The following is a 15008-nucleotide window of genomic DNA, read 5'->3' as shown; positions in this document are numbered from 1 at the left end:
AAGATTGGTAGATTAGCCATATAGAAGAACAGTAAAATACTGGGTACCTGGTAGGATTTTTGATGAGCCAAATAAAAAGTAGCAACTTCCTTTCTCCCAGAATTTTTGGTTGTGAGGACAAATAGACACTTGTTTGTATAAGCTATTGTCAATCAGTTTTGTTTGTTTGTTTGTTTTATATAGTGGAATGTATTCCTAACAGATGGAATATTGCATTGTGCACATTATCAAAAACAAAGTTAAAAAAAAAAAAGCACAATATATTTTTCTTCCACGATAGGTAGGAAGTGGCTAGTATTTGTAGGGCCAATGTGTCTGTAATTAACTTGGCCTTTCCTCCATGACTGCAAGATGTCTGCTGAGGCTCCAATCACTACAGAAGCATCAGAGCTAGAGAAAGAAGCAAATGCAGAGAAAACGATGCTAGTGTGTCTTACCTTTTTTTTCCTAAGAAAAATAATGTTTTTCTGATGACTACCACTGCTTTCATTTGTTTTCATTAGGCCTTAAGTCCACCCTTTGTGTGAGGAAAGTGAGAAACTGGGATGTGATTACTGTGATTGGTTTACATTTTGTCACACTAAAACTAACTCACTATTCTGTTTTCAAGGACAAAGTAGAATGGCTATTGTTAAGATAGATAAAAGTGTCTGTAAAAAAAACATTTAATAAAGCAAAGGAAATCTAAAGTCTTTTACTTTCTTTATAACATTTGACAGATAAGAAGTAAACAACTGTCTAGTCTACTATAATATGCTAAACCAGAAATTATAAACAAAATGGATCTGAGAAAAGAATGGGGAAGCAGAATAATACTTAAATTAAGCACATCAACAAGATTTTTTTAAAAAATAAAGCGAATAAAGTACAAATATAGTGTATTGTATATAATCTCATTTCAGTGCTTTTTCAAAGAAATTAGTAAATGAAATTTCCTTCTTTTCTCTGACAAAGGAGAGAGGACAAGAATTCAGATATTCAATATTTAATGTATTTTAATTATTTCATGTTTTATAAGTACTTGCTAACTTGCTAGTAAAAATAAAGTCACTAATAAATGTACAAATAAATGGACACAAATTGATTATTTCCAAAAATGTTGAATAAGAAAAATATCCAATGAGATAAATAATGTTTTCTTAATAGTTGGGATGATTAGCCCTGATATTTTCAATTTTATTCAGCAAAAGAATAGCACAAAAATACAAATAAATAACAGTTTTTCAAATTTATTTCAGCTTTTGAATGTACTCTCTGATATAAAAATAGTCAGATTTGAATATAGTTAATCAGCTTCAATATAAATTGTGAGATTACAGATATTGATCATGAAAACTATAGATATTCTATAAATATCTTACATTGTTATTATGCTTCATAAAAATTATTTATTGTACATTTTATATTCATTTTGGTTATCTTTATTTTACATGTGAGAAAACTAAATGCAAAGATGTCCAATAACTCATCTATTGATCACAGGTATCAGGAGCACAGATAAAAGCATTCTTTCTCAGTTTTTAAAATTTACTTTGAAACTTTAACCACCTATAGTTCAGGAACCAGAGATTTTTGACTCTTTCAATAAAAGTCATTATTTGAAAGGGGGACTATTCTGACTCATTATTATACAGATGACGTAACAAATGTAATTTCTATATGGTTTAGAAACAAGAACATAATTTATTTAATTGAAAGAAAGGACTGTTTAAGTGAAAGAAAGGACTATTTCTTCTCTTGCTAAAATTTATTATTTCGCAGCCAAGAAATACTTATAAGAGATATTGTAATTTAATGAGGATATATTTTGTACTAAAGTTATAAAATTCAGATTTTATTTTTGTTATTTTTTGTAAATTATTTTACTCTATTTTAACAAAGAGGGATTTTTTAACTTTTATAACTTCTACTAGACATTAGATGAGAATGAGATTCAGTGGATTAAGAAAGAGTTTGGAGTAAAAGAAAACTTTTGAAATTAATATATTTTATTTGTCTAAAGAATTTAAGAAAACGAGTATATACCTTTACACCATTTAATAAGCTCATTGATTCATTATCATAAAATATTTAAGAATACATTTATGGTAAATTTTAAGAGTACTTCTTTTTGTAACCTAAAAATATAATGAATATGGCATTTTAGGTACAATGACTTTTCATAACTCTCTGGATTAAATTAAGATTGTTACCATGACACAAGAGATATATCATAAAATGTAGAATTTTAGAATTGCAGGAAATTATTGAAACATTTTATTTTATAGTGTGAAATTGTGGCCCAATTAGATTAAATGATTTATTCAAGTCCTCAGAGCTGTTTAATGAAATCCAGCGCAGAAGGCAGCTATCCTGACCACAAAAAGGCAAAAGTTCACCTAGTATTTTTGGGTTTCGATAATACCTGGTATTTCATCTACAATATCTATCCAGCATAAGAACTGTGAAGGATGCATGCTAATCAATTCAATATAGAAGTTCTATTGTAAATTCAGGGGGAATATTTTAGCATACTTTATGCGCACACACAGGTATGCACACATTCTTAACAATTCAGAATTAAAATTGGAAAAGTATTATTTTTGAAATAATATTAAAGTTTCAATAGATGTTTATTCTCCACATTTTTTTTTTTTTATTCTGCTATGTGACTGGAAAAATTCTCATTATCTGAAATTGCAGAGAGTGTGTTTCTTAGTCTGGTTGGGGCTTATTTAACTAAATAACACATTAGGTGGCTTAAAAATAACAAATTTATTTCTCACAGTTCTGGAGCCTGGGATGTTCAGAATCATGGCAGCAGCATGGTAGTTATGGTGAGGGCTGTCTTCCTGGTTGATAGTAGGTGGCATCTTGCTCTGTCCTCACATGGTAGAAAGGGCTAGTGATCTCTGTGCAGTCCCTTTCATGTGAATACTAATCTCATTCATGAAGTTTCCATCCCTATAAACTAAACACCTCCCAAAGACCCCACCTCCTAATATCATCATCTTTGGGGTTATGATTTCAAAATATGATTTTTTTGATATTCAAACCATAGCAGTTTGTTTATATGTCAGAGGCTTTTTAATCATCTGGATTGAATCATCTATATTGTACAGAGGAGAATGTTTTATTTTCCATGTTTAGGCATACTCTTGGTGTAACCTTTAACCATGAGTATCCTGGCACTCCTAATCCCTGCATTGTTCAAGGGTCAACTGTATTGCATTTTCATTGTTCCAACAGAATTAGATATTCTGCTGGACTGTAAAGGTTGTTTGTTTCTATCATTGTAGGCAAGACTTTTATGCTTTTTAAAATAAATTCCAGCTTTGTTCTCTTAATTATCTTATAGGTAGATTTGATTTTCCTTTAATTTTCTAAAACTGTCATTCTTCATCTAATTCTTTATACTAACTAATATGATATAACTTCCTTTCTAAGCCCCTTTATTGAATTAAGACTCTTTATTAATTTAAATACCAGTCATTGGATATTTCAAACCTTAAACATAGAAGAGAATGTTATCAATTTATTAGTAATCCAAATTCCAGCTAAAGATGCTGCCACTTACTTAGCAAACTAGATAACAATTAGCTAAAGAGAAGACTCATTTTAATTAAAGCTGTCTAGCTAAAATGAAAGTATTCATGCACGGTTATTTTCTTGAACACAAATTCCTTATAACATACCATTCATCTGTAGCTCATACTTATAGAGGCATTGTTGATCTTTAATGTCTATAAATGTATTCTGTGTAGCTATAAATCAAAGAAAAATTATACCAGTGATCACTGCTCTGGACATGTATAAGATTTTCTTATATCAGAAAAATTAAAAGAGTCTACGGCCATGCTACCCTAAACAAGCCTGATCCCGTCTGATCTCCGAAGCTAAGCAGGGTCGGGCCCGGTTAGTACTTAGATGTGAGACCACCTAGGAAGACCAGGAGCTGTAGGCATAAAAAAATAAATAAATAAAAGATAATTAACAAATAGGCTAATATTTAGAAGACTATAGATAGAAAATAGAGTTATTTCCAGATGTGTCAAGCAAAGTGCCATGAACATAAAACTATTTATCTCAACTGCTAATTGGTGATTATAGAGACAGTTAAAATTACTTGGTAAACTATAAATAAGTATAAACATATGAGCACGACATAAGATGGTATGAAATTAGAATATAGTACCATGGCAAGCATCTACTTCTGAGGGAAGTAGATAAACTAAGATTCTTAGTAAGTTTTAGCCTAATATTTTATCTAATTTTAATGCTTTATATTCAAATTATATCTTGAGAGGAAATTTTAAATATTTAATGGATAGTAATATGGAAACATAGCAGAGTTATTCTGTGGTGTTCCAAAGGTAGACATTGTATTATGCATTTGAATAAAGATCAGATTTTGATTCAAGAGGAGTACATTTATTAAAGCTGCTAAGAATTTTATAAAAAGGAGCTAAAGCCCTGCGATTGGAGCATAGAGCATAGGGGACCATACTTTAGCACACGTAAACCAATACATTGTTTAAATAGTTTGCTAGATAATTAAAAGTCATGCATATATTTTCAAAAGCATAATGTGGAAGTTCTGAATAGGCTATAATCCATGAAGAAATAACAAAGTAAATTAGGTGCAACAGAAAGGCCACAGTATAAAAAATACAAATAAACTTTAAGCAATGTTAATTAATAAAAGTGCAGTAAAAGTAATAATTACACTGAATTAGCTTAGACATAACAACATATTAAAAGAGACACATTGGTAAACTAAATATCCAAGGTTAGAATAATCAGGATGATGAGAGACTAGAAATAATATCATTTGCGAAGTCAATGTGTTAATTGAGAAAGATGACCTTAACAAAGAGAACATTATGAAATATTTACTTTCTGACTTCAAATTTTTGTTAGTCACTTAAATGGTAGGATTATTTTTATAATATTATGTATAAACAAAAACAAGGATCAAAAGATGAACTGCAGGGAAATAATCTTTGGCACAATAAAGGAAGAATTATGTAATATTTTTGACAGTGAATATGATCCTTTTGAATTAATATTTTCACATCATTAGAAAAGTACATTGAAGCTTATGTTCTTCAGTCAATGTTGGGGGCAGTGTGGGAATTTTGTTCGAACTGATTATATCATATATAATCTCAAAGGCCCCATGGATTACTCTAGAGTCGATTTTAATTGTAAGCAAAAAGTTTTCCTATTACTCATTTTCATTATAAAAACTCAAGGACATTTTGCTCAGGAGTAGAAAATTAAGTTTTCGTGATAAATGCAATGTATATACCTTCTATATGTCAATTTAATATCCTAGTATAAATACCTAAGATAACTAACACATTTTGGAATGCGAATTGATCAAATATTTAAATGGAAAATTATGCAAAATTTGAAAAAGAAAATATTTATGAGAAGAGCTGAGAAATCTTTTATTACTATGACCAAGCCCCCGTCAGTAACTGAAAACATAAATAAACTTACTACATAATAAAAACTACATGAAAAAATAATACCATAAGTAAAAGATGTTAAAACACTGAGAAAAATAAAATAACAAAAGACCAATATCATTAATATATAAAGATCTCCAAAATTTGAAATGAAGAAATGAGATGAATAAACAACTCAAAATAAAAGCAAATTGCTCTGCAATTATTAAAAAGTGCTCAATATTGCTCATTATAAGTGAAATGCAAATTAAATCTAAATAGTTAGGAGGGAACTTTTTAGGCAGATAAAAATACTCTATCCTTAGGTAGTCCTTATGTGAGTATGTACATTTTTTAAAAGTACACTTGAAACTTGTGCATTCTACTCTGTATAATTAAACCTCAATTAAGAACAAACAAAACAAAATAGCAAAACTATTTGGTGAAGGATTTTTCATAGTTTGGGACAACAAAGTATTGAATCACCAAACCAAAATTACCTGAATCATAAATATTAGCCAGTACCAAACTTTATTAATATTTCAAAATATACAGGCCATCTTGAGGCTTGTAAAGCATTCTTTTTATGAGAAAGAAGTCCAAGACTATTAACAAAGCACCTAAAGATTCATTAGAATGCATTTTGGATCAGATTTAACATGCAATATTTAAGCAATACATCAGAATATTACCTTCACAGAGAAAGATGTTTTAGTTATGGAACATCCCTCTGTCATTATCTTACTAAATAGTCTACTTGCATGAAAATCTCTAGCCAACATTCCTCACTAGTCAATACATTTCCTATGAATTCTGCCAGTGACATTTCATGAAAAAGATTTCCTATTATTTTTCTGTTAGTAAATATCATTTATGTGCACTCCCAGATATTTGTTTGGTGACATGTTTACAAGGTAATCTGAACAGTCATTCCATTTACTTGGGAATTCTGGAAGAGAGAAGGCATGCTAACTAATTCTTTTCTAACTAGTTTGCTTTCTGATCTCAGGCAATATCTCCTTGCAGCAGACTTCTCAGGTATCTTTTAATTACTTTAAAGCATTTCCGCAGTATTTTATACAAAATAATAAGACACATAATGCCCAGAAAACTACTGGGATCAATATTATTTTTATATAAACGTGAATTAAAATGGAATCTTTTTTGGTGTATACCTCTATGGGTTTTAATGTAAGTATAGATTTATGTAACCACTATCACTGTCAGGATACAGAATGTTGTATTACCCCCGAAAACCGCCTCATGTTGCCCCTTCTTGACATACCTACTCCCATTCCTACCTCTGGCAACTAACACTATAGTTTTTGTCTTTCCCAGAATACCATATTAATGGAATCATATATATGGAACCTTTTGAAATTGGCTTCTCTCACTCAGCATAGTATCTTTGAAATTGACCCAAGCTGTTCCTTGTGCGAATATTTTGTTCTTTTCTATTGCTGAGAAGTATTCCATAGTAGGGATATTCTTCTGTTTGTTTATCCATTCAACTTTTCAGGACATTTGGATCATTCTCAATTTGGGGTAATTATGAATGGAGCTGCTATTAATACTTGTATGCTATTAAACATGCTATTTCCATTCCATCAATGGCCTCTGTTGAGTTTCTTTATTCAAAAATTTCTCTCCAGTACTCAAGATGTGACAAACTGTTCCTAGTTTTTAAGATTATTTGATGTCTTTTCATAATGAAACTCTTTCAAACCACAACTCAATAACAGGTAGCAATTGTCTCTGGAGTAATCTGTAAAGCAGCATTTACATCCCAAACCCCAGAAGTCTTCTCCCTTAGCAGCATTCTGGTGTTGTTAGTGACTCGAGTCTACATGCTCTCTAAATTAATCTGAGGAGCTGGAATGTAGCTTAGACCATCAACCCTTATAAGTCCCTTAATGCTAATTTTTGCTTAGTATACTATTAAAAATTAAATTCTAATGAATAATAGGGGTCCAGCCTATCTCTTAAGTAGGGAATGTGATTTCATCAAAATTAATGAGTCCCGCAGGTTTCTGGGCATCCTCTTTAGTGATGAGATAAATGAGAATTTTTTTTTTTTTTTTCAATTTGAGGGATGTTCCTCTTTTTTCTAGCCCACTTTATTTCAAACTTTTCACATTGAACCCAGCCTGGCTATTGTTTATTAGCCAGTCTCTTTATATCATAAAGGTGATACTCTAACTATACTCTTTGACTACTCTGACATATCTTACTTTGAGAAGACAATTAATAATGATACTATCAATAGATACACTAATTTACCTTTAATTTTTATCAAGTCCAAATTCTGCCATACTAGATTGTCAGTTTGCCAGTAACTTTAAATATCCCAATGACAAAACCTGAAATGTATATCGAATGACTCCATGCTTGACAATCAATAAAAATACAAGTTGTGCCTGAGTTCCAAGGTCAACATCAAAAAGAAGGCATCAACCAAGGCTTTTATGGCCTGAGTTAGTTTCCTGAGCTATTTTTGAATAAAAATTGGCTACAAATCTTATATTTTAAAATAGTGCCACAGTTGAGATAATTTAAATGAAAAATAAAAGTTCTGAATATTTTATGAAAAATCAAGTTTGAAAATTTATTTTCAGAAAACTAAAATGTGTCAGCTAATGTAGGTGATAAAAACCATATTTCTGAGCTATTTTGATATGAAATATGCTATAAAATTATAGTTTTAGAAATTACTTTGAGATGATTTTAATGAAAAACCTGATTTTTAAAATTTTTGATGAAACAATGTATAAAAAAAGCAGTGGCTAATTGTGTGATTTTTAAAGTACCCATTTGACGTCTTTAAATAATGACTCTATGTCCTTTTGCTCTCAGAAAGGTCATAGTTGATCTGTTTGATGATAACCTAATAGTGAATACTCTGTCCTCTTCTTTGACTCATCAATAGCATTTAAGACAACTGTTGCTGGAAGTAGTTTTTTTTCACTTTAGTTTTAAAGTCATGACACTCTCGTTTTTTACCCCCTCCTGCAACCATTCTAGTCCAAGCGACTTCTACATTACTTTTATTTACCATCCCTGAAGTCTATGAAGCCAAACTGAGTTTGTAAAATATGTCAGATTCTGAGATTTCTTGTCTCAAAACTCTCCGATGGCTTCCTATCTCTCTAACAGTAAAAGCAAGTATCTTTAAAATGGTCTGTAAGCAAGTATGTCTTCTAAGCTCGTATTACTTCTTTGGATTCAGCTTTCATTATTCTCTCTCCTCCTCATTCAGATCAAGCCATAGTGGCCTACTTGCTGGTCTGTAAGCAAGCCGGGCAAATCTATCTCAGGGCCTTTGCACTTGCTGTTTTCCTTGAGTATAATTTCTCCAGATATTAGGATGAGTTGTTTACATACTTCATTCATGTTGTCACTCAAATGTCACCTCTTCAATAAAGCCTTCTTGAGGTACCTTGTTTTTCTCCTGTGATTGATCATTCCTGTTCTCCTTTCTCATATTATTTTGTTTCTTTGCATTTACTACTTTAAAAACACTGATTTTGTTTCTTATTGGTTTTCTAATTTATTATATTTTATGTTACTTAAGAATAAAGATTTTTCTTTACATGGACACTGATAAATTAGCACTGCCTAGAACAGTGACCACCTGGTGCATAATATATTCATTGTTTGACAAATGCATTATTTTTTTTTTTTTGAGACATTATGTCTGTGCCATAGAAATTTATGTGGAAGAATCCCGGCATGGGGAAATTAATGTTCAGAGAAGGTAAAAGACTTGCAAATTATTTCTATTCATTTGTAATATGTATACTAGCAAAAATAATGGCAATTTTAAGAGAAACTTAAGGATATATATGCTTTAACAATACTTTTCAAAGGGCTCTTAAATCTATGATGTGATTAAAGCATCAACAAAAAATTTTTAAAAATAACACTCATGTTTCAACCAGAGGAAACCTGCATTCCATACATTTTGCTACATTGCTGTCTATGGTGGACTGCCTTCTTCTGAAAACTTCAAATGACTTTGGTCGTTTAATTATACGAATTTATTCCAATCTAATTTTGAGAGGATTTTGTTTGGTTGGTTTATTTTCTATATTGGTTAATGTTGTTAAAAGCATAAGTAAAAATTAAATACGTAGACTTGATATGATGATAATCATAGAACTGCAGGTGAGGCAACAAAACGAATGTTGTCTTAAGTCAACACATTGATTAGGAATATTAGTAGGAAAAAGTACTTATTGGCTCCTGGAAATTTTCAGATGTGCCAGGTGATAAGGTCCTTGATATCCACATAATTGTTCTATTTAGAACCAAAAGACTTAGATTTAATCCGGCCTCTACTCCATGTTAGCTATGTGGGATCAAACAACTTTCTGTTAACTGCTCAAGCAATTTTCTTATATGTAATGAGAAACTTCTCATTAACCTTGTAGAGTTGCTGTGAGAGTCAAACATAATGTATATGAGGTATCTAACAGAGTGTCTATTTAGTATTTATTTGATGCATGGTATTAAAATGTCTTTGTTATTTAGTTTTTTGATTGGTTAAATATCTATTTAGTTATATGTGCAGTTTTGTTTATTTATTCGCTTATTAATTATGGATAAGTTTAGCTGACATAAAACAAGCCTGCAATAATAAACAATACATTTATTTCTCATTACCTTTATAGTGGTTTTTGCCTTTTGTTCTTGTAAGAAATCCCAAATGTCTAATGGAAATATGGGAAGAAAAAATAAAAGAAAAAAATGACCTTGTTAAAGATTACTAATCAAACATTGCATGAATGGCTATCTCTGTGTTGTAACTCTAAACACCTTGATAAAAGCTTACACAAGACTTTTTAAAGTTAAATTATAAATGTGATTAAGCCAATGATCATCATAAGAACATTAATTAAATCTGCCACTTTCTGCCACATGATCCAATTTTTCTTTAATAAGTTTCATAGGTCAAAAGCTCTCAAATGAGCTAACCAGAAATTCCTGAGCGGGGGATCACATGAACACTCAAAGTCAATTGTGCAGTATAATATGAAATTAAATTTCATATTTATAGACACATCTTAGACATGTGTTTACTCAAATTACAGAAAATGTTGAAAAGCTTGATTGAAAGCATACATGTTATCTCTACTTTATGAATTTTTGTTTTTCTAAAATGCTGTTTTTCTAAGTTCAAGTAACTTTAAATTTTCATCACTAAAGTGAGCATCATTGTTTCAGATCAGGAAGATGTTGTTCATCAGTTCTAATCTTTCACTGTCATGTTCATTGAATAAAACAAACAAACAAAACCCTTACATTTTAAAAAGTGTTTATCTAATCAGTCAGGGAAATATTAAACCTGAAATAGTTGAGGATGTTGAATATACAGAAATGTTAGTTGTCTTTAGTGGAATTTAGAGAGAGAGAGTGCATGAATGTCTCAAAGTATATTTTTATTTCTGAGGATTTGTTTGTGTTGTCACATATTGCCTGCATTTCTATCCCATATCGATTCATACTTAATTTTATTACTAACTGTATTTCAAAAAATATGATTTGAATAATTTTGTCTGGAAAACAATAGCATTATTTGGTAAATAAGTTAAATGCTTTAAAGAATGAACAAGATTTATCTCATTCATACTATGCCCTCCACTAGCTGAAGCTTAGAGTTAAAAGTAGGTAAGGATTAGTAGGTTAATATTCATTATTAGTTAATATTCATTATTAATTAATATTTAATTAGTTGTCTTTCAAAATGTCATATTGATTATTTTCTCATTTGGGGCATCAGTTTTTGAGCAAATTCTGTATTAAAATGTTAGGAAATTTAAAAATAAGTTAATAGTTCATCAAATAAAATATAAACTTTCTAATTTTGAATAATTTTTTTTTACCTCAAGTACCCTGACCATAAGAATATTTAATTTTTTAATTTTAACAGTTTGTATGGGTTGCAATAATCACAACTTATAAATCCTTAGTTAGAAAAATAAAAATATTAAAATATTTGTAAGTGATTTTAGGGTTATTAAGACTCAAATAAGAATTAGGTTGAACATTTTTACCTTCTTTCATCTTTTAAATGACTGGGGTTTAATATTTTGAATCTTATAGATTTAAACTTGATATTTTTCTCTTGGTATCATATTGGCTCTGTTGTGGTCATTGGGGACTATCTATATATCTCAATGAATGTGTAAGCAGATTGTCCAAGGAAAACAGGGTCATTCTGGACAACAGTGAGCATACAAATTATATTTAACAACAGATCCCAACAGTATGAGTTTGGCCCCACTGTACTAATCTTTTTCTTTCTTTCTTTCTTTTCTTTTTGTTCTTTTCGTCCTTTTCTTTCTTTTCTTTCTTTCTTTTCTTTCTTTCTTTTCTTCCCTTCCCTTCCTTCCTTCCTTCCTTCCTTCCTTCCTTCCTTCCTTCCTTCCTTCCTTTCTTCTCTTCTCTTCTCTTCTCTTCCCTTTTCTTTTCTTTTCTTTTCTTTTCTTTTCTTTTCTTTTCTTTTCTTTTCTTTTCTTTTCTTTCTTTTCTACTTATATTTCAAATTATCTTTTAGGATAAAAATCTGACTCTGTCATTGTGGAACATTACCAAATACACTGAATTTATAGAATAAATTGTAACAATAAATGTTATCTTCTAAGAGCAGAGTGCCCCCAAAATGTTTCTGAAGTTTAGAAATAAAAGAAAATACAGCTTTCAGTTTGCTGTCTTATAAGGTCTTAAAAGAGTTGTTCTAATCTGCACACACTACTTCTTTCTTCAAATCACCTGCATAGTGTTCTCTCTGCAAAGGACAAAGAAAAAAAAAAATGTAAATTTAGGATGACCCTGAGGGAATGGTCCTACCAAATCAGTGCCTTCCTAAATCTACCTTAAGGTCATAAGTTTGTTGCATGCTGGCCATTAAAAGTATGATGGGAAATGTTAAAGATAAAAATGTCCAAGCAAAGCTGTGTGATACATACTGTATGTAGGTAATCAAAAGTTGATATCTCTTATGTGCTTGCTCCCTCATCTGGCCTGTAGTTCAACTCCTTTCTCAAGTTTGCTCCCTTGATGTTAGGAATGGACTATACATTTGCAATCACTGTTTGTATTGTATACCATCAATTTAAAATTAGGAGGATTGTTTTGTGGTAGTTATTTTTATTATTGTTATTAATTGCCCATGACAAGATAAAATGCAAAGGCAAATTTTGTAAATAACCTAATGTATTTTATGCAACATTTTGAATAGAAAAATGAGAAAGCTCAGGCCAAGGGTGCTATCTTGACTTGCTTAAAGTCCGGTAGCTAGTTCGTGTGAGAGCTAGGATGAGGACTAAAACCCCTAAATCTTTTTTTCCTTTTTTTTTTTTTTTTTTTTATGCCTACCACACCTGGTCTTCCTAAGTAGTCTCCCATCCAAGTACTAACCAGGCCTGTCCCTACTTAGCTTCCAAGATCAGATGGGATCAAGCTTGTCCAGGGTGGCATGGCCGTAGATACCTAACTCTTAATCCAATGAATTTCTTTTGTTTATAAATTGGTTGGTTTCTTTTTGTTACTTATTTTTGTTTAATTTATTTTAGTTTTTAAATATATAATGTTAAAAGAATTCTATATTTTAGATAGTATATATAAAAACACATGGCAGAATGGGGCTGGAAAAATAATTAGGTATATTGATTGCTTAAATTAAGATATCAAAGTAATTGATTAATGCAATCTTAATTTATTGTGACTTTGTTAAATTAATATTTGTTAAATAGAGCCTGGAGGTGTCAGATGGTGAGCCATGGTTCAACAAAAGATCATTAGGGTAAATGAAATAGAAAAGTATATCACTCACAGGTCATGGAGGACATACAGGGCACGCCTCAGGAGCAACTGAGGAGGCAAGACAGGGTGTATGTAGAGAGAAGGCATCGGCCTTCATTAGAGTCCACTAGTGAAGTGCTTTGTGGTTCCCAGGCCAAGGCCAGATTGGTAAACTGAAATCAAAAAGAGCTGGGGTTTCGGTGAGCTTTCAGACTTTTATCTAAGGGGAGCAAAAGGGGAAGGCCCTGATGTATGGGGAAAATGAGTAAGTCATATCGGGAACTTACATTTACTTGTCACCCACGGGCTTGGGCTGAGCCAGGGGCTAGTGTCAGTTCAAGGCCCCCGCAGATCATTTGGCCACCCAAAATGTATATAGGGGCAGCAACGGAATAGTTTAGCTAAACTCTCAGCATAATTGTATTTTCTTTTCACCAAATGCACATAATTTAAAATCAACAGAATTAAAGTAAATGTCCATCTCATCTCATGTTTATAAGGTTAAAATGACACCATGTACTTCTTTAGATACAAGTTGGAGTTATTTCTCTAAGTGTGCATAAAATATTGCTTAAATAATCATGCAGAAAGATATATATGGGTTTATTTCTAAATTTTTTCTGTTACATTAATTTATCCATCCTTTTATCAATACCACACTATCTTGATTACTGTAGCTTTATAGAAGTCTTGAAATCATGTAGTGTGAGACCTATTGTACTTCTTTTACCAGATTTTTAAAATTATAGATCCTTTGCATTTCCATGTAAATTTTAGTCAGCACCTCAATTTCTATAAAATAGCCTGTCGTTTTGATTTAATTGAATTATATCTATAAATCAATTTGTGGTAATTAGCATATAAAGAGTGTTCTTTCAAACCATGACATATATTTGTTCTTGATTTCTTTCCATTAGATTATTTATACTTTGGTATAGCTGGCTAAACATATAACTTTTTATGGCTTTGATGGCAAGATAAATAGAATTTTTTAAATTACATTTTACAATTTTTTTTTGCTAATATACAAGAAATAGTAATATTTCAAATCTTGACCTCGAGTCTGTAAACTTTTTAAATTTTCTATGTGAACCATTATGTTGTTTGAAGACAGATTAATACCTTTCTTTCTAATGTTATTCTTTGATATATTTTTTTCATTGTACTGACTAGAGCCTCTTTCTAATATTGCATAGAAGTCAGAATAGATATCTTTATTAGTCCTAACTTAGAAGGATTTAAATAGCTTAATAATTCACCCATTTTCCAGTAGTTTAGCTATAACATCTTTTAAATGTCATTTATCAGATGAGGAAATTTCTATCAAATCTGTTTGTTAAGACTTATTTTTCTGTCATGAATGGTTGATGGATTTTTCAATTGCCTTTTCTGGCTTTATTGAGGCCAATCCTTTATTTTCTTTCTAATTCTGTTAATGTAGTAAATTACATAATTAAATTTCAATTTTTTCTAACTTGACCTCTGGGGAAAAAAAATCACCTGTCCACCATGTATTTCACCCCCCCCCACTCTTTTCCATATTACTGAATTCAACTTGCTAATCTTCTGTTGATTTTTTTTTCTTTTGTATTTGAGTCTTTATGGCCTGCCATTTGATTATTAGAAAGGAAAATATCTGAAGGATTTCATGCATGAAATGTATAGTGTAACAACAAATATTTAGAAAAATGATGTAAGATTCTACTTTATTACAAAGGAAGAAGTGAAATGGAAACGTTGACTAGGGTTGGGGGGCATTGGGAAGGAATGTTG

The 15008-nt window shown here is 30.9% G+C and overlaps 2 pseudogenes; one reads left to right on the top strand and one right to left on the bottom strand.

The window, feature by feature from the left end:
- Positions 1 to 3824: 3824 nt before the first annotated feature.
- LOC112480775 lies at positions 3825 to 3943 on the top strand (annotated as a pseudogene).
- Positions 3944 to 12802: 8859 nt separating this feature from the next.
- LOC112480913 lies at positions 12803 to 12921 on the bottom strand (annotated as a pseudogene).
- Between the last annotated feature and the right edge of the window lie 2087 nt (positions 12922 to 15008).

This window comes from Pteropus alecto, unplaced genomic scaffold, assembly GCF_000325575.1.
Source record: "Pteropus alecto unplaced genomic scaffold, ASM32557v1 scaffold20, whole genome shotgun sequence".
Taxonomy (NCBI): domain Eukaryota; kingdom Metazoa; phylum Chordata; class Mammalia; order Chiroptera; family Pteropodidae; genus Pteropus; species Pteropus alecto.
This window is presented reverse-complemented; position numbering and strand designations above follow the sequence as displayed.